The sequence below is a fragment of the Sarcophilus harrisii genome, chromosome 4 (genome assembly GCF_902635505.1).
Source record: "Sarcophilus harrisii chromosome 4, mSarHar1.11, whole genome shotgun sequence".
Taxonomy (NCBI): Eukaryota; Metazoa; Chordata; class Mammalia; order Dasyuromorphia; family Dasyuridae; genus Sarcophilus; species Sarcophilus harrisii.
In genome coordinates, this window is record NC_045429.1 from 348,660,485 (window position 1) to 348,680,598 (window position 20,114).

Consider the following 20,114-nt stretch of genomic DNA (forward strand, 5'->3'; position numbering starts at 1 on the left):
GCTGGGGCTGGGCTGGAGTCAGGAAAACTCATCTCCTTAAGTTCAAATTTAGTGTCAAACTTAGTAACTGAATGACACAAAGGTCACTGAACCCTGTTTGTCTCAGTTTCAGCTGTCAAATTATTTGTGCTCAATATTATTTTTCTACTGCTTCTTTTTTCAGTTCAAATCTACATGGATTACATTTTTGGTGGAGTGGAAAATCCTCAATTTAGGAATCAGACCACCCAGAGTTGGGTCCCAGGGTCCATTATTCTCTGTGGAATTCTAAGCAAATTCTATCCTTCTCCTGTCTGGGTCTCAACTTCTTACTTTACAAAATAAAGGAGCTGGGTTGGATGATACTCTATGAAAGGGTGACAGGATTTGTGTTCTCCTGCCCTCTCAGAAAGCACTCCCACCTCTGGGCTGGACCTTAGTGAGACTGCCCCCCCACCTCCACCCCCAGGGAGAATTGCCTTATTTCCATCAGGAATTAAGGCATTCTGACAAGCTTGAGAATCATAGGCTGGGCTGAGCACTTGGGGCTTTTCAAAGGGATGGCAGAACTTTCTGAATTATGGTCCTGCTGGGCCCTAGGGCAGAGTATAAATTATCCCTTTACAATCCACTCGCCAGTGGGCAGTGTGTGTGAGGGAATCCCCAAGTGGGCCCTGGGCTGCCCAAGTTCCTGCCCAGCAGTACACACAGCTCAGGAGGGAGGGCAGGGGCGGCCCGAGGTGCTGGAGAAGGGAACTCGAAGGAATGTGTTTGTCAGTGTGTGAGTGAGTATGTGTGTGTCCCCGGAGAGAGAGGAGGGGAGGGTGGGAGCAGCCCCGACAGAGAAGCCTTGTCCTCCTGCTCCGGGGCCAGCTTGTTTTCTTCCCAAGCTATTAATGTCGTTGCAGCTTCAAAAGCCGGCTGACCTTTAAATGCCCAGCCTCCCTCTCCTGCCAAAGGCACGGAAACGGCTTAATGGAAACTCGGCTCATAAATTATCAACCGGGCTCAAACGTCCGCAGCTGTCGGAGCTGCAACAAAGCCGGCCTCAGGCCCTCCCCTCCCCCCCCTCCAGCTGCTCAGCTGCCACACCTGTGCCCCTGACTACCGCCAGGAGGGGGCAGGGATGAGGGGGACACGGAGAATGGACAAGGAGATAGGGACAAAGAAAGAGACAGAGACACGGGGGGAAAAGGGACAGAAAAAGAAGTGGACAGAGGGAAACTGAGGCGCTGGGGAAATTGACAGAGAAGGAAACTTATCCTGAAAGAGAAACAGAGACAAAGAGGGAAAAGGAATTTGAGAGAAACTAACAGAGAATCCAAAGCGGGGAAGGGGAGTCAGCCAAACAGACAAACGAGAGTGGGTCCCTAAAAGTCTAGATGGAGGAAAACGGCAGCTGGTTGGAGAGCGGGAGAAATTTTCTGTGGAAGTAGTGAAAATCAGCTCAAGCCTTTGTAGTAGACAATTCATCTCTAATCCGCCCCAGCCCCGAGGGTCCTGAGGCCAGGTTTTAATTCCAACCTTGTTCGTCCCGCAAGGAGGTATTCTATCCCGTCAGTCACCCAGACAAAGGGAAGTAGAGTCAGACTCATCGATATTGACCTGGGAGGGAGCTACACGAAAGCTGCTAGTCTAGCTATCCCCTAGCCTAACTTGCATCTTATCCAGGCAGCAACTTTGACTGTCCTATCCCTAATGCAGCAAACTCGTGGGGACTAACAGATCAGGTTCAGAAGCTCACACAGTCTATCACTTTCTCTCTCTTTATTTTTCCCTTTCCCTCTCCTCCCTCCCTCTCTCTCTTCCTTTCTCTCTCTCTCTCTCTCTCTCTCTCTCTCTCTCTCTCTCTCTCTCGTTGACTAATAATTAACCTCCCTAAACCCTCAATGAGGTTGAAATAGGAAGAAATCAATTCAGTTGGAGAGAAATATCTGAACAAAGACTTAACTCAATTAAATTCAATTATTTGTTTATTATTACACTTGAGTTCAGAGGTGTGATCTTTTCAGTTTAGGGAGCACTGTCTTTGAAAATCACCTCTACTAATGTGCAAGCCACATTTCTATACTTTACAGTTTTAGAAATGAGATGCTAATGACTTGCCCAGGATCATAAGGTGTTTCAGAGGCTGGACTTGAATTCAGGTCTTCCTGACTCTGTGGACAACTCTCCCTACCTATTTGATCATGCTGCTTTTTCTAGGCTGGGGTAATAAAAGCAATAAATCAATTAGTCAAACTCGATTACCAGGCACTTATCAAGCATCCATACTGTACCGAGATGGGGTAGCTCAATGGTGCTAGCATAGTATACGAAGGTGGGAGTCAGGAAAACCTGAGTTCAAATATGAACTCAGATACTCACTAGCTCTGTGATGATGGACAAGTCCCATAACTCTACCTGCCTCAGTTTCTTCATCTGTAAAATGAACTAGAGAAGGAAATGGCAAACCACTCCAATATCTGCACCAAGAAAACCCCAATGAGGTTGTAAACACTTTTGAGAGAGAGACAGGACTGAGCAACACATACTGATGATTGTTCTAAGCACAGAATACAAAGACAAAAATGAAGTGGTTCTTGCAATGAGGGAGGGATCATAGATTTAAAGCAAGTAGGAGGTATTATTAGGTACACATACCCCCATTTTAAAGGTGAAGAAACTGAGGCTCTGAGAAACATTTGTCACAGATCACAAAAATATTGACTGACAGGGCTTGGGATTCAGAACCAGCACTCTTCTCACTATCTTTTTACCTGCCCCAAAGTACACCAATGTTCCCAGGAGAATCTGAGGTTGGAAACCAGATGGGGAGATAAAGAATCTGCAGGGGGGAGGGGAGAGAATAAAAACTCTCCTATTCCAGGATCTTCCCCCAAAACTTTAAATCTCTGTTTTCATGTCTTCCCATACAAAGGATGAATGCATACAGTAGGCAAGGTTTAAACTTTGTCCCTTTGTCCCAAATCTGAATATCTCATCTTCTATTTTTGTCCCCTGGGGATTTTGAGCCATCATTATGACATACTTAATGTGTCATAATCAAATGAAATAGTATATGAATTTTGACAAACTTTAAGGTGATATATAAATGTTAGCTATTAATCATTATTTTTAAAAAATAAATAAAATACATTACTAGCTACAAAGGAAAGTAGATTTCCTGATATTAGCAAAAGGTTTGCATTTGTAAAAATTAATATTTAGAAGACTTTTTTTAACCTCTCCACATATCGGTCCTAGTCATTGTCTAGCTAGTTCTGTGCTGAATCCTTAGAAGTTTCCTTCTTCATTGGATCACAGGATATAGAACCGAAAGAGATCTCAAGAGCATCTCTCTTAGTCTCATCCTTTTGCTTCCCAGGTGGGGAAACTGAGGCTGAGATTGGAATGCAGGGTACTCCAAGCCAAGTCCTCTAACTGCAGATTTAATATCCTTCCTTCTCCAGGTTGCCTCTCTAGAGGCAGTGAGCTAATTTGGGATCATCTCCACTGTATGCCCTCCTCCCAACTCACAGTGCACACACCCAAACACACCAGTCTTAGCCCAGATATTTAATCCAGGTACCTGGGAGAGTAAAGATCAAAGCCATCAACTGAAGCCAGAAGAGCCAGTAATCATTGTCCCCACCCTTCTCTTTTCCTCTTTTTCCTCTTCCTCCTCTCCCTCCATCTTCTCACCCCCTTTTCCCAACTAGTTGGCAATTTCTGAGAGAGAGCTGGAGTGTGCATGAGTTAGAAGAGGAATCACCCAGACTGTGGGAGCAAACTCAACCCTCAGCCATTCTGTCCTAGAGCAAAGGAGAAACCAGGAAACAGCTCAAGTTACACAGACATAGAGTTGGTTGAGCTCCAACCATGATCTCATCGTGCCTGGGCCATGCTGAATAACTCCTGCTGCTTGTGAAGAAGCAGTTAGCCGCCCAGCCTCCCCACCACCACCTCCTTTCTGCTGCTCATGCTGTGAGCACAGGTCTTATGATATGGCAGAAGGAGAACAGGGGCTGGAAAACCTACATTTGACCCTCTGGTCCTGCTTCATGCTACTTTGATGATTCGGGCAAGTCAATTGACCTCTCTCAGCCAATTATTAAAAAATAAGCCTATCTTTCAGCTCAGTGGTAGGTACTAAATGAGCAGATCTCTCGGCTCTGTAGATTTTCCTATCCCATGAAAATTACAGTTCTCATATGGACTAAAGGCTGGTGGGGGAGATTAGGGAAGGAAGCAATGGCCCTTTTCAGGGGCAATGTGATAAGGCTAGCACTTTGAGACCTGCAAAGCACCTGACAGGTGCAGGGCCCCCAGAAGTTTGCCCCAGGTCACCCAGGTGGGAAGGGGCTGAGCAAACCAGTAGTTAGATCACAGATATAGAATTAGAACTTCAGAGGCCTTCCAGCCCAACCCCCTCGTTTTTACAGATGAAGAAACTGAGATGCAACTTGCTTAAGACTGTACAAAGAGTAAGTATCAGAGATGGTTTCAGAGTCAATGCTCTTTCTAGTGACTGCTAGGGGGAGGGTGATTGGCTACAGAAAATGGGAACAGCATAAATAAGCAAAAGTAGGAAATAATTTTTAACTGACCTGTCATGAAGTCAAGGGGAAAACAAAAGCCAGGGAAGCTCTGAAGGGGAGTTGTCTAGAGGGTGGGGAATGATGGATTCAGTTTTAGACTGATAATAAAGGTAGGAGAAGGAGCAGACACCCATAACCCTTGAGGGTAATGGGGCAATGAAGATCCTACCCTATATGCCTTTTTCTGATTGTCATTATGTATCCTTTAAACAGTAGCCTTTAAGTTCATCCATACTTTGCCCCATTATCTAGTCCTGGAGATATGCCCAATCTGATTTAGTAAGAGCACATAGAATGACAGAACTCCAAGCTATAAGGAAATTAGGAGATCAACTAGCCTAACCTCTCACCTTATTAAACAGGTGAGGAAAGTTTTACCCAAGAACACACAAGAAGTCAGTGGTGACGGTGCAAGAATTGGGGTGTCTTGACTTGTCCAGTGTTTTTTCCATCACACCACAAAACTAACACTATCTAGCTTCTGTAACAGAGGCTCTGGATGGTAGAAAGAGCATTATCAGGGAAACGCTCTGTTTTCCAAATCAGTCTCTTCTGGAAAAAAAAAAAATTTCAGCTGCTAAGGAGATGGATCACTTGGGATGGGAGCAGGAAACAGGAATGAAGCTTGCCTGTCCTTCTGCCTGCCCTATAGTCCCAGTGAGTGAACAAGAAAACATCTATGGAGGGGAAAGGGAACAAGACCCTCCCTCTCCTCCTCCCCCTACTTGGGCGAGCCAGGATATACCATCAGAAATTCCACTCGAAAATGTCTGCCCCATCTCAAACAACAGATGGGATTGTTTAAGTGTCCCTTAGAGCAGAAGTCTCAGAGATTCCCACCAACACTTACCTTCCCTAGAGATTGTGTCTGCAAAAAAGCTCATTCTCTCTATAGCCCAGGAAATGTAGAAGCAAGCACCAAGGTGCCCAGTTGACATACACAGACATATGTACACATATATACATATATATATATATATATATACACATACAAATATTCCTCTTGCATATCAGTCACCAAATATTAAGTGCCTACTATGGGCACACGCATCACAAATATTTGTAATCTATAAAAATAATAGTGGATTAGCATTTACATAAGGCTTTAAAATTTGCCAAATATATCTACTTTATCACATGTGGTCTCCTCAATAACCTCTTGAGGTAGTTGCTATTATTTACCCCCTATTTTATAGATGATAAGACTGAGGCTTGGGGCTTGGGGTTGTTTTCTTGCCCATAACTAGTATCTGAGGCATGATTTACCTCCCAAGTCCAGCCACCTGGATGCCACTAATTAGAATATATATCTATCCAACTACACTCAAACTCATTGTCACAAAAGGCAGTCTTGTGTACACACCAAGATATCAAGACTCAAACTTTAATGAGAGGCCAATAGCACCTTCTGGGGAGAGGGGTATTCAGCAGAATAGGAGGGAGGACTCATAGCTTTCTCCCCATAGGGGGGAAAATTCACCCCTTCCTGGAAAACTCCATCCACCTCTACTCTCTCCATTTCCTAACTCCCCCTTCCCCCAAACTGAAGTCAGCTATATCTGTTTATATCATATCTCCTTAGAACATGAGATCATTTCATACACACAGAGAGAGAGAGAGAGAGAGAGAGAGAGAGAGAGAGAGAGAGAGAGAGAGAGAGAGAGAGATTCTTTGTCCCTTGGTAAGCAGCTGGCAAACACTATTTCATTTTGATATCCCCAGCACCTAGCATGTGCCTTGTATCTAGTAGGTTTTTCATAATGCTCTTTGGGTGGATATGGAATAAACCAATTCTTATAAGGCTCCGATCCTAAACCCAGGTTTGTGGCAAAGTTGGAAAAGGTCCAATAATCCCTCTTATCTTTTCCCATCTGTGCACAGAAGGCTTTTTATGACTTTTGGTAAAGTCAGACTGACCTGACAATAATAATGAAAACCAGGAAGTAGGGCACTAGGACCTCAAGGGCTTCCTGGATCCAAAACACACATCCACACCCACTTTTTGTTCTTCTCAAGGGTTCAGTGTTCAATGGGCTCAGTAGGTGACATCCAAAAGCCTTTGAGGAAAAGCCATTGAGGACCCCTGCACTGGAGAAATGGGAGCTCCACTATTTTTGACCAGCAGGGAAATAGCATCAGGGTAACCAAGAGGAAAGTACATTGATCTTACCTGGATAAGGAGGAAGAAGGCAGTTTGGAAGAGGTCACCCAAGCTCCAGCTTTTTATATATCTCTGTTGCCTCAGGCCTCAATTTACCCCTCTGTAAAATAGGTAGAAACAATCCCCCGACCTATCCTATCCTCTATCTTTCAGTAATGCCAATGAAAGGAAGTGAAGATTGCATCAAAATTACAGAACTAAGGATTTGTCTTTGGGGAACAAATCTTAATGTGTGTGGTGGAGTTGGGGAGAGGGAGACAGGAAGCTAGGAAGAAGGCTCCTGGATCATTGAATGGTCCTGTTTAGAGTTGGAAGTGACCCCAGAAGTCATTTAGTCCAGTCCCTTCATTTAATAGATGAGGAAACTGAGACCCAGAGAGTGACTTATGACTTGTCCAAGATCTGATAGCAGAGATAGGATTTGGATGGTACATCTCCAAAACATATCCACAGTTCTATGCTACCTTACTCTTTTCTCAATTCAGTAGGAAAGTCATTAAGACAAATTTAGGGAGCAGCTAGATGGCACAATGCATAGAGCACCAGCCCTGAGTTCAAATCTGGTCTCAGACACTTATACTTCTACTTCCTAGCAAGTCACTTAACTCTAATTGCTTGTCCAAACAAAACAAAGACAAATTTATCCTCAAGACCCTGCTTTAATCTATGTCCCTACAATCCAACAATGGAGTCCACACAATTGTGGTCATTTCACTCAATGGAACCACCCAATCCCTTATTTATGTTTGTGATGGTGTATAGAAGTAAAAATGATAATAGTTTTTATTTTTATTGTATCTGAGTTTTTTATTTTTATCATAGCTTTTTATTTTCAAAATACATGCAAAGATAGTTTTCAATATATTTATTGTATTTCACCTTGCTAACTTTAGATATTGCTAACTTTAGATATTGACAATAAAAATGTGAATTAAATGCTACAGGTTGTATTGTCCCCATTCTACAGATTAGGAAATTGAGGCAGTTAAAGTGACTTGCCAAGACTGACACAACTAACAGTCAGACACAGGATTAAAATCTAGGTGTCTCCTGACTACAGGTCTAACAAGCTTCTCACTACACTATGCTTACTTTTATTGCTGTTGTTCAGTCGTGTCAGTTATGTCCAACTCTTCATGACCCCTTTTGGAGTTTCTTGGCAAAGATGCCAGAGAAAGTTTGTCATTTCCTTCTCCAGCTCATTCTACAGAAGAAAAGACGGAGGCAAAAAGAATTAAGTGTTTTGCCTAGGATACCATGTGGCTAGCAAGTTTCTAAAGCTGAATTTGAATTCAGGTCTTCCTGATTCCAGGTCTGGTGCTCTGTCCACTGTACTACCTAGCTGCCTCTCCAATTCTGACTTGTGCATAAACTGGATTTAAGTGAGGCAGATTTTACACAATCATCAGCCTCTTTCTCTCTCTTCCAGAGTCATCTAAGTCCAGTAGCAAGAGAAAAGTCAAGATGACTGACAATAAATGGCTTGGGATGCGGTGGATGATTGTGGCATTTTTGATGACTGACTAAGCTCTAAGTGCTCCATAGCACCTGCTTCAGCCTCCTTCATGGCCCATTGGACCAAATTGCCTACATGTCTTATTCTAAGGGGGAAAAAAAAGAGTGATCATGATAAGAGTGTCAGCTTCCCACAGAAGCCCTAAGAGCCCAGAGTTTTTGTCAATACCCACGAACCTCAGCATGGACACAACTCACATGTATAGCATTTCTTTGTCCTCTGTCTGTGTGTGTTTGTGTCTCTCCCCAGAATTATTTTGGACAATGGCTCCAGGAAGGATGAAGAAAGTCAGTGATAGGATGGGGAGGTGGGGGAGTGTTAGAAGGACCCAGGGATGGGTTCATTTCAACCAAGAGAAGGTTAAGCTATAAAGCAAGAGTTACTGAGGCTGCACTTTTTATACCCTCTAAATTTGGCACCCTGAAACAAAACCCTGGATACACCACCTTAGTTAGTCAATTCGTCATTGACCATTTATTAAGCACTGACTATGAGCCAGGCACTGTACTAAGTGTTGAAGATAAAAGAAAGAGTAAAACAGATGCTGACCTCAAGAAGCTTACATTATAATGGGAGAAACAACTTGTAAATAACTAGGTATCTACAAGATACCTGCAGAGTAGATAGAAGATAATCTCAGAAGGAAGGTACTAGCTGAAGGAACTGAGAAAGGGCTCCTGAAGGTGGTGGGATTTAAACTGAATCTTGAAGGAAGTCAAGGGAATCAAGAGGCAGAGATGAGCAGTATGAGCATTCCAAGTCATAGTTCTGTACTACATCTTTAATTTACTACCATTGTAAATCCTTCTTCCATGTGGTTTTTTTTTTAAATTGTTACAAATGAATACAAGAATTGAATGAAAAATGGAATAGTCTAAGTTCTATAATCTTCCATCTCTTGGTTTGTCTCTCCCGTTAAACCACAATATCCTTGAAGGGAGGGGCTATTCATATTATCAATCGATTCTCAATCATCTACCTATGAAACACCAGCAACACATTTTTAATCCTAAATTAGTTAGGACCACAGGCTACTTTATAAACTCTTGGATTGTTGTCCCCTGCTTCCCATCCCCCACTGTTGATTCTGATCCCCAGAAGGTATTCAATAAATAATCACCAGACAAAGAGCCTGCTTAAATTGGCCTGGATGTCAAATGTCTAGCAGAAGGGATTAGTCCAAATGCACTAAGGGATCATTACAGTTCCTCTTCTTGCTTGGAATATTAACTCCTTCCACAGAGTCAGGGTGAGTGGATATTGAATGACGATAATGGTGTGTTGGGAAATGCAATGTATTTGGAGTAAGAGGATCTGGGTTTGAAACTTGGCTTTGTGACCTATGTAATCTTGGACAAATGACAAGATCTCTTTGGGTTTCAGTTTATTCAACCCATTCATCCATCAATCAGCAAGTACTTACTAAACACCTACTATGAGCTAACCACAGGAAAATACAAAAAAAAAAAAATGGAAGTGCTTACATTTTGTCTTGTATAAAATAAGAGGCCTCACTAAGGTCTCTCCGAGGTCTCAATTTTCTGATCTTCTACATTTCAAAGATGGCTACAGCCTCACTAGAGGCTGAAAAGGTGGGAGACAAACTGGTAAAAGGAAGAACACATAGAGAAAGAACCAAAAACAGCAGTGTTAGGAGAACAGACTCCAACTTAACATCTTGGGATGCTTAGATAAAGATGCTTTAAAAATAAAGGAAGATGCCTGAGAAAATCAACATGTGAAAAATGGCTTTTTGTTTTTATTTCTCCTATTTCCTGCCAGGAAGAAAAAGCAGAGATCTCCTAGAAATCAGGCTCCAATTTCTTGCAGTCATAGCTGTGACTGGTCCCCCGCCCATTCTCCTCCCCAATTCCTCTGACTCCCAGGCTGGGCAACTAGAATTTCCTTTCATAGTGCCGCAAGCAAAGGTGTTCAGGAAACAAATTTGTCACAAACATAGAAATGAGATGATTTGACTTATTTTTCTCAGGGGACCTTTCTACCAAGGGAGGCTAAACCAAAGGATCTGAACCCTTAAGAGGGAAGTTTGAAAAACAACAACAACAAAAACCTCAGCAGGATTACAGAGACAGGCAAATCCAGATGCTGCTGGCAACGCTCCCACTGCCACATCTCAGCAAGTGGATCAGAGTGTGTGGAAAGAGGAGGGGCTGGCAACAGAGCCGATCTGACCCATGCCACGTGGTGTTTGCTGGAGCCTCTGATCCTGTGTGTGTATGTGGACCCCTCGCTTTGCTGCTATCTCTTTTTACGGGCTGTGTTGAAGGAGATAAAGAAAAAGAGAATGAGAGAAATTGAAACTCAACTATCAAGACCCAACTTCCACATTTGGAAACATCTGTCAGAATTGTGGCAAAAAAAAAATCCCAGACTAACTTCATTAGTCATTTTAGAACACAAAAATAGATCACAAGGGGAAAAAACCATCCTCTCCCATGTGGGATTGCTCACTGTCCATCACTTTGTGTTAATGTGTTCCCATCTGTATACAGGGGCTTGTGTCTACCTGGGCCTGTGTTTAACACAAACATATACCTCCCAGAGAAGGCCAGGAAATCAACTCTCTGCTGGGTCAAAAAGTGGGGCCCAGAGGAGAAATAGCTCTTCTCTAGGGAACAGAAGTGATAGTTCTCTGCATCAGAATAAGCAAGCATTAGGAAAAGAAGGAAAACTGAGGCAGGATGGAAATAAAGAATACTGAATTTGGAGTCAGTGAGAATGTGGATTTAAATCTCAGCTTTGCTATTTAACTGTTTCCTTTCTGATCTTCACTAAATTACTTAGATTCTCTGGGTCTTTTTCCTCATCTATAAAGTGAAAAGAATTAGACTAGATTAGAGATTATTAAACTAGATCCCCAAGAGATCCCCATAGATACAATTTCAGGGTATCCATGAACTTTGATGAGAAAAAGATTTTCATCTTTATTTTTACCTCAAACTGAAATGTAGTTCACATATTGAAAATGATGACTCAGACCTGATTTGTCAGGACTATGCATGATTATGAAAGGGGGCCCACGGGCTTCCCCAGACTGCCAAGGGAATCTATGACACAAAAAAGGGGAAGAATCCCTGGATCTGAAGAGCTTTAAGGTTCCTTCCAGTTCTAAATTCTAAAATCCTGATAAAGACCAAACATGCTTAAGGTTCCTCAAGCTGTGGTTGCACTAAGAAACTGATTCCTGGTTTCCTGTTGGAATCACAGAACTTGGGGTGGGAGGGAAGATTATGGTGAATTAGATTTTATGTGTGGTTCTATTTCTGATACTCTCACACATGTGCAAGCAAATGAAGCCTTCATTGTAAGACAGAACTCAAACAGAAGCCTTTCCAAGTGTCATCAAAACCAGCCAATCTGAGAGGAAGCCTCCAGACACTCTCCTGGGGATGGATGGATGTTCCCAGAAGGCCTTCTCAGCACCTCTGAAGAAGGCAGGTGCACAGTTAAAATACACTGAGCAAAAATAAATAAATACATGAAATGCACTGAACATAATTTCCCAGAGTCCCTCACCTTCTAGAACCCATCCACAGTCTAAAGCTTGCCTTCAGTACTTCTATCCCCTGCTAGGTGGTAGTTCCAAGTGGATGTGACAGGGACAGAAAGTGGCTATCCCTTGGAAATCACTGACCTTCCGAGACAGTTTTGAAGCCTTTACTCCTAATAAAATAATCTACCATGGAGCTTTCAAGGAAAGATAAGAAGAGGGAGACCCTGGGATGGCCCAATCAGAAGCACACCTGGGGCAGCTAGGTGGTATAGCCAATGTAGTGGAGCTCTGGGCCTGAGTTCAAATCTGGCTTCAGACACTTGACACTTCCTGTGTGACCCTGAGCAAGTCCTCTTAACTCCAATTGCCTCACACATTAACAAGCACAACCACAATTGACACAAAGAAACAGACACATATAGAGAAACATGAGGGGTGGGAAGCACACCTAGATATACATACATGTGCAACACCTGAGAATCCGTTCTCTTTTATTTTATTCTGAACTTAGCGGGCACTAAAGAAAATGAATATTTTCTGATGAGGAGGGAGGAGGAAAGGTTTTGAGGAAGGGGGAGAGATGTACATTGGTCAACAAGAGACAACTTAGGGAAAATGAAAGAAGGGTAAGAGACCCAGAATCCAAACCCCAGCTTTGCCACTTACTAGTTGTTTCTTTCTGAGAAAATCATCTCTCTTTGACTCAGTTTCCTCATCTGTAAAATGGGAATAATCCCTTCTAGGAGGGCAGAAGTATTGGGAGAATCAAATGAGATAACCTACTTAAAGCGCTTTGCTAGTCATTATTATAATTATGTAAACAAAAGGATTTATAAATGTAGTAATAGGTATATATGCCACTTCCCGGGGGTGGAGGGGGGGGGGGGAAAGTGAGCTGATGGGACAGCTGTCTTCTCTCTACTGTTGATCACTGTTCCTTGAAGAGTTATGGAGTTGGAAGGAGTCCTCAGAGTCTCCTCTTTACAATCCTTGACAAGGGATCAGTCATCTTCCAAAAGACTTCCAATGATGGAAAATCTCTGCCTGTCTTTAGGACAGCTAGATGGCTCTGCTGATAAGAGTTCTGGGCCTGGAATCAAGACCTGAATTCAAATCCAGCCTCAGGTACTTATTAACTGTGTAATCCTGAGTCTTAATCCCATAGCAAACCCCTCCAGTTTCTTTACCAAGAAAACTTCATGGACAGTATGTTTGGTTCATGGAGATCACAAAAAAATTGGACACGACTGAACAACTGAACAGTAACCTACCGGTCATCCAGAGCTGTCCATTTTTCTCATTTCTACCCTCTCCTCCAAATTCAACTTTCCATGGCCAAGAAGGAGGACCCTAATGCTCGACAGCCCTTTAAATACTTAACACATCCTCTCCCTTCCAAATCTTCTCACACTAAATTTTCCAGGAAGCTGACCATAGACATTTATGAATTATGTGACCCTAAGTCACCTAACTGTTCTCAGCTTCAGGTTGCTCATCTATAAAATGGGAGTAATAACATCTACCACACAGAGTATCAAAAGAGATAATATATTTTAAAGTCCTATGTAAATTTTAAAGGGCTTTATAAATGCTAGTCATCACTCCATCAATAAGAGAAAAGAAAAATAGGAAGCAATCTTTAGCAAGGAACTTCTCTCAAGGCTACCACTCACAGCATCACAACGTGGCTTCCAGAATACCTCTTCAAAAATGTCATTTCTTTCCTGTAATTGAGAATCCTATTTCAGCCGGCAGTAGGGAGCAAGGCTCAAAATCAAATTAGCTGGCAGCTGGTTAGCTCAGTTCATGCAGCACATGCTGGCAAAAGCAGACCAAGAAGAAATTGGAGGGGGGAGGGGCTATATGGTCACCCAGAGAGAAAACTCCCTCCGAGGCCACATAGAAAGGTCTTTTTTTAAAAGAATTCAGATGAGACCACTGGCAGCCCCTCCCCCAGAAGGCAAAGGGCCTCCTCTTATCTATCTAATTCCACTATCTCCCCAGCACCAGCCCAGAATCCATTTAAATTCTGAACCTCTAAACAGTTCTCAAGACAAGTCCTCACCCCTGATGAACTGTAGAATAAGCAAGTCTTCAAGGAAGAGTTTTTCAACCTTTGGGGAGCTTACTCCTACTTCTAAACAGCCTTGGTCTCTATTTCCTTGTCTGTAAAATGAGGGTAATAATCCTTTTCCCCCAATCTTACAAGCTTGCACTTAGTATATCTTAGGAGAACTTCTGATAAATGTAAAGAATGAGCCAATCTATTAACATCTCTCCTCTTGTCCTATATCTCCAATACACTGCAGAGAGAGATTCTTAACCCTTGGGGGTAAGAGGAGATATGAGAAGTAAAAAGGAAGTTTTCCTGTTCAGGACAACTGGAAGTAACTTTCTCCAAAGGGGAGGAAATCCAGGAATGATTGGTTCCTCTCTTAGCCCAGGTCCCACTCTTGGCACTCCCATCCTGGATGGGTTTGTAGATAAAGGATTCCCAGGGACAGGAAGCAATAAATACAGAGAGGGAGCAAAGATATCCCAGGGATGATTAGCCAGTTTTTGAATTCTCCAGGCAAATTTCTTTTGTAAGAAAGGACGAGTTCCCCGTGACTGGAGTCCAAGAAAAAGCTTAATGATTGCTTTCAGAGAAACTTGCAAATTGAACATGGACAGTTTAAACTTGATAGCAGAAAGAAAAGTATATTCTTTTATTTTGCAAAGGGGGGAACTGAGGTCCAGAACTGGCCATCAGAACTATTATATTGGTCACTCACCAATTAATCTGGTTCACTTTCTCCCTAAGGCAAAACCTGTGGGTCCCTTACTAATTTGAAAGTCAGACATACTTGTAAAGCCTTTCCCAAACCCTGTAGGCATTGAGAACAAAATCATTCTCCCCCCAGCACAAGTTGAACAGAGTTTTGCCCTACATGAAAACATTTCTAATTACAGATTAACAAAAGAAAAATTGAGAAGAAAACTTAACAATCAATTTTTATAATGTACAGGACACTTCTCTTAATGCTAGCAATGCCAAGATATGGTCACTACTCTCAAGGAGCTTCCAATCCAATGGAGAAGGGCCTATGGCAAGTATAGAAGTCAGTACAAAAGTACAATACCATTTTTTTTCCTTTTTGATCTGATTTTTCTTGTGCAGCATGATAATTGTGGAAATATGTATAGAATTGCACATGTTTAACTTATATTGGATTACCTGCCATCTAAGGTAGGGGGTGGGGGGAAGGGAAGGAAAAAAATTGGAACACAAGGTTTTGCAAGGGTGAATGTTGAAAATTATCTCTGTTTATGTTTTAAAAATTAAAAACTACAATACTATTTAAAGTGGGAAGAGATTAAAGGCAAAGGAGAAATCCAAATAAAGTGAAGAGAGACTTATGTAGTGATTAAGACATGGGATTTTTAGATTTAGGAAGCTGCATTAAAATTCTACTTGTGGTACTCTGTGCAAGACCTGATGGTCATTAAGATCCATTCCAATGCTAAATTTATGATCCTATGAGCTTATAAATGCTCTGAGAAAATGTGAGAAGGGAGAGTGAATTTTCAGTCCAGAAAGAGGCAAGAATGAGGTATTTTTAAAGGGAAATTGAGTAAGATTTTTTTTTTTTTTTGGAGCAAATAGTACCTAAGCTAGTCCCTGAGAGAAGTGAAAATTTCAAGAGATAAAGGCAAGGAGAGAGAATATTCTAAGAATGGGGAATGGGATGAGCAGGAGTTGACAGAAATGGAAGGGAGGGCAGGAAAGTGAGAGAGATATAAATGCCCATACTTTTTTTTTTCTCTTAAAAGCTTTTTATTTTCCCAAACACATGCAAAGATAGTTTTCAACATTCACTTTTGCAAAACCTTGAAGAATTCCAAATTTTACTCCTTTTTCCTCTCCCTCCTATCCTAAACAGCAAGCAATCTGATATAGGTTAAACATGAAATGCCCATACTCTTTGACCCAAAGATTTTGCTTCCAAGAAGAACAGTGACCAAAGGGAGGGTTCCCTATCCACCAAAATGTTTATTCAACATTTTTTGTAGTAGCAAACATTTGGGAACAACGTAGATGCCCATTGATTGGGGAAGAGATAAACAAATAGTGATACATGAATGTCATGGAATATCACTGTGCTATAAGACATTATGAATACAGTAACTAAAGAGAAGTATAGAAGGCCTTATATGAGTTGATGTTAAGTAAGATAAGAAGCAGATTCAAGAAAGCAACAGACATAACAACAACCACAACACTGTAGACCAGGAATTCTTAATCTGAGGCCCATGTACCCCTCTGGATAGATTTCAGGGGGAGGGAGAGAGGACTGTAAACTTGGTTGGGAAAAGATTATATCTTTATTTCCACATAATTGGCTTCATTTGTAATCCTATGCATTTTAGTTTATATATTTAAAAACCCTGTTCAGGGAAAAATTCCATAGACTTTACCAGCTGCCCAAGGGGATCATGACATAGAAAATGGTAAGAATCCTGTCTTTAAAGGAAAGAACAATAATAAAACAATCAAACTGTGCATTATGAAATTAATCATAATGATAATAATAATAGCTAGCACAGAACAATTAAAAAAATAATAGCTAGCATTTACACAGTGTTTTACAAATATTATCTCATGAAATCTATTCTTCCTCCAGATGGACTTTATTGTGGATTGTATATTGAAGTATATTTTCTTTTAGATGTGGTTTATTTCTTGCCTTCTCAAAGAGTACAGAGGGAGAGAGATAATTACGCACTGAAAATAAAATTGAATTTAAAAATATTATTTAATCTGATCTTCACAAAAACTCCAAGAAGTAGGTATAATTATTTTTCCATTTTACAGAGGAGGAAACTGAGGCAGAGGGGTAAGTGACTTGCCTAGTCATATAGCTAATAAGTATCTGAGGCCAAATTTGAACTTAGTTCTTTCTGATTCCAGGTCCAGCTCTTTCTCCTCCATACTATTTAGTCTAGCCCCCCAAAAAGAGACAGAAAAAGATACTTCCCATGCCCACTTCTTTTTGTCAAACCAGAGAATCATAGATGTGGGATACATTAGTCTGTTTAAATACATTGGTTAATTTTGGAACTTTTTTCCTTGTTTCTTTTCTTTCTTTCTTTTAAAGAAAAGCTCCTTATTAACAGGAATGGTTCTCTGGTAAAGGGTAGGAGAAGAATACAGTGGGAAGTGTAAGTGATAAAGATATAATTTTGTAAGCAGACACTCAGAGGGTGTGGATCACAACACAGCAATTTCACTTCTTTTGTTATTGTTTGCTTTAATTTTTTCTCATTTTTTTTCCTTTTTCATCTGATTCTTCCTGTGCAGCAAGATAATTGTATAAATACATATGCTTATATTGGATTTACATATATTTTTTACCATGTTTAACATATATTGGATTACTTGACATCTAGAAGAGGAGGTGGGGGGGAGGGAAAATTGGAACACGAGGTTTTGCAAGGGTCAATGGTGAAAAATTATCCTTGCATATGTTTTGAAAATAAAAATCTTCAGTAAAAAAATTTTTAAAAGAAAGGAAAGCAGAATAGTCCAATTTGTTCAGTTATAGAATTCATAAAGGGGAATAATGTGAAATCAGTCTGGAAAAGTAGGTTAACCACTGGGAAATGGATGTGGACTACTTGCATTTTTGTTTTTCTTCCCAGGTTATTTTTACCTTTCTGAATCCAATTTTTCTTGTGCAACAGGAGAATTGTATGGATCTGTACACATATATTGTATTTAAGATATACTTTAACATGTTTAACATTATGAGACTGCCTGCCATCTAGGGGAGAGGGTGGAGGGAGGGAAGGGAAAAGTTGGAACAGAAGTGACTGCAAGGGACAATGTTGAAAAACTACCCATGCACATGTTCTGTCAATAAAAAGCTACAATAAAAAAAAGGAAAAAAAAAAGGTAGGTTAACCATCTGGAGAACCATAAATTCTAAGGTAAGAATTTTATATTTTTTGTCTTAGAAGAAATAGGGAGCTACTACAGGTTTATGAGTAAGTGAGAAAAGATTCTCAAATATTGCTTTCAGAATATTATAAAACAGTTATGTTAAAGGATGAACAGAGAAAATAAAGATTAGAAAAGAAAAGCATTAAAATAATCTGGGGAAAGAAAAATAAAAGCATTTAATAGAGTATTTTTAATAATACATAGAGAAAGGAGAGGGAAAGGAGGAGAAAGACCTTTCCTAGTCTGCCCTCCCTAGAAAAGATCAGTATTCCTAACAACTGTTCCCCTCTCTCAGTCATCACCATTATAACCATAACCCTAATCCTTCTTAGGCAGGTTCTCTTATGTAATCTTCTGGAATATATAGAATGCTTGGTTTCCTTGGGGAAAGCCCCCAGGGAGAAGAAGACTGTGGAATAAGTAGGTGAGATCCAGGTTTCAATTTAAAAAGCATTTCTAGATGAAGAAATGAATTGAAAAGTGGCTCAACAAAACAGAAAGTGGTATCTTGGTATCTTTGTACCACTTTACCATCCAAAATGGCAAACTGAGGTCGAGCTGCCCCTTACATAAAGTAGTTCTGTTTATGTCTGTATCATCATTTCTCCTCCTAAGTCATCAATTTCTCCAAGAAGAATATCCAGACAAATTGTGATACATGAATATAATGAAATATTATTGTGCTAAAAGAAACAATGAATATAGCAAAATTGTGTAAGATTTAAGAGGCTGAGGACCTGACTCCAAAAATTCTTTAAAAGTATATGATCTTCATTATATACTTCAACAACAATACTATATGATGACCAGTTCTGATGGACCAGGCCATCCTCAGCAACGAGATCAACCAAATCATTTCCAATGGAGCAGTAATGATCTGAACTAGCTATGCCCAGAAAAAGAACTCTGGGAGATGACTAAAAACCATTACATTGAATTCCCAATCCCTATATTTATGCACACCTGCATTTTTGATTTCCTTCACAAGCTAATTGTAAAATATTTCAGAGTCTGATTCTTTTTGTACAGCAAAATAACGTTTTGGTCATGTATACTTATTGTGTATCTAATTTATATTTTAATATATTTAACATCTACTGGTCATCCTGCCATCTAGGGGAGGGGGTGGGGGGGTAAGAGGTGAAAAATTGGAACAAGAAGTTTGGCAATTGTTAATGCTGTAAAGTTACCCATGTATATATCCTGTAAATAAAAGGCTATTAAATAAAAAAAAAGTATATGATCTTGCAGAAGTCCTTTCACTTCTGGATTTCAAGTTTGCTCATCTAAAATGAATGACTATCTCCCAGGAACCATATTATGCCAATACTGTCCATGGAGTTTTCTTGCCAAAGATACTGAAGTGGTCTTGCATTTCCTTCTCCAGTGGATTAAGGTAAACAGAGATTAAATGGGTTGTCCAGGGTCACTCAGCTAATGTCTCTGAGGTCAAATTTGAATTCAGATCTTCCTGACTCCAGGGTTGGCACTCTATACACTAAACTACCTATCTTCCATGTCCAAACTTAGCCCAGGAGAAAAGCAGAGAAAATGCATCCTTCTCCCTTCTTTGCAGAGGTGGAAGACCATTGTGTCTAACTTGCAATGCAATGGTTAGTTTGCTGAACTGAATTTTCTTCCTCTTTCTTTTTAAATTTTTTATTATAAATCAATGAATGGTACAGTGGATAGGGGAGGGGTGAGGGATACATTTGAACATGAAGCTGACATAAAAACTAGATTTGTAAAGGAAGATAGTACTCTTAGATAATGAATCCTGCCCTGAACATGTTGAATGTCTACTGAACATTCAGTTGAAAAAGTCCACAGGTTGGGGAGGAGGGATCATTCTGCATAGAGATGACAGGTGAACCCATGGAGATGATGGGATTACCAGGAAAAAGGTGTGGAGAGAAAAAAAGAGAGGCCCTAGGAATGAATCTTGGGAACATATCTAGCTAAAATGTATAGTTTTATATTATGGAATTGCTTGTTTTATTTCTTAGATAAATAAAATAACATTTAAAAAATAAAATAAAGGTATAATTTTATGGTATGGGAATGCTTGTTTTATTTTATATTTCAAATAAAATAAATAACATTTAAAAATAAAATAAAATGTATAGTCTTAGATGATGCTCTGTTTCACAAATGTCAGACTTATCTACCCAAGAAGACTGGATTATGGTATTCATTCCATAAGTATATGTCAAGTTGAATCTGATCGTTACCCAGGTGGACTGACACATACACCCAGACACAAATGCACAGACATCCAGACACCTTCAATTACTGTCATATTCATACTGACAGCAAGAAAAAACAATCATCTCCTGTATTAATGAGCATGGCCCTACACATCCCTCTGGTCTCAGTTTCTT

General features: G+C 40.5%; 1 protein-coding gene across 8 annotated transcripts in view; it reads right to left on the reverse strand.

Moving 5' to 3' along the window:
- The window catches only part of CUEDC1 (CUE domain containing 1), a 121,556-nt gene that overhangs the window by 42,858 nt on the left and 58,584 nt on the right, over positions 1–20,114 (reverse strand). The window lies entirely within an intron of this gene.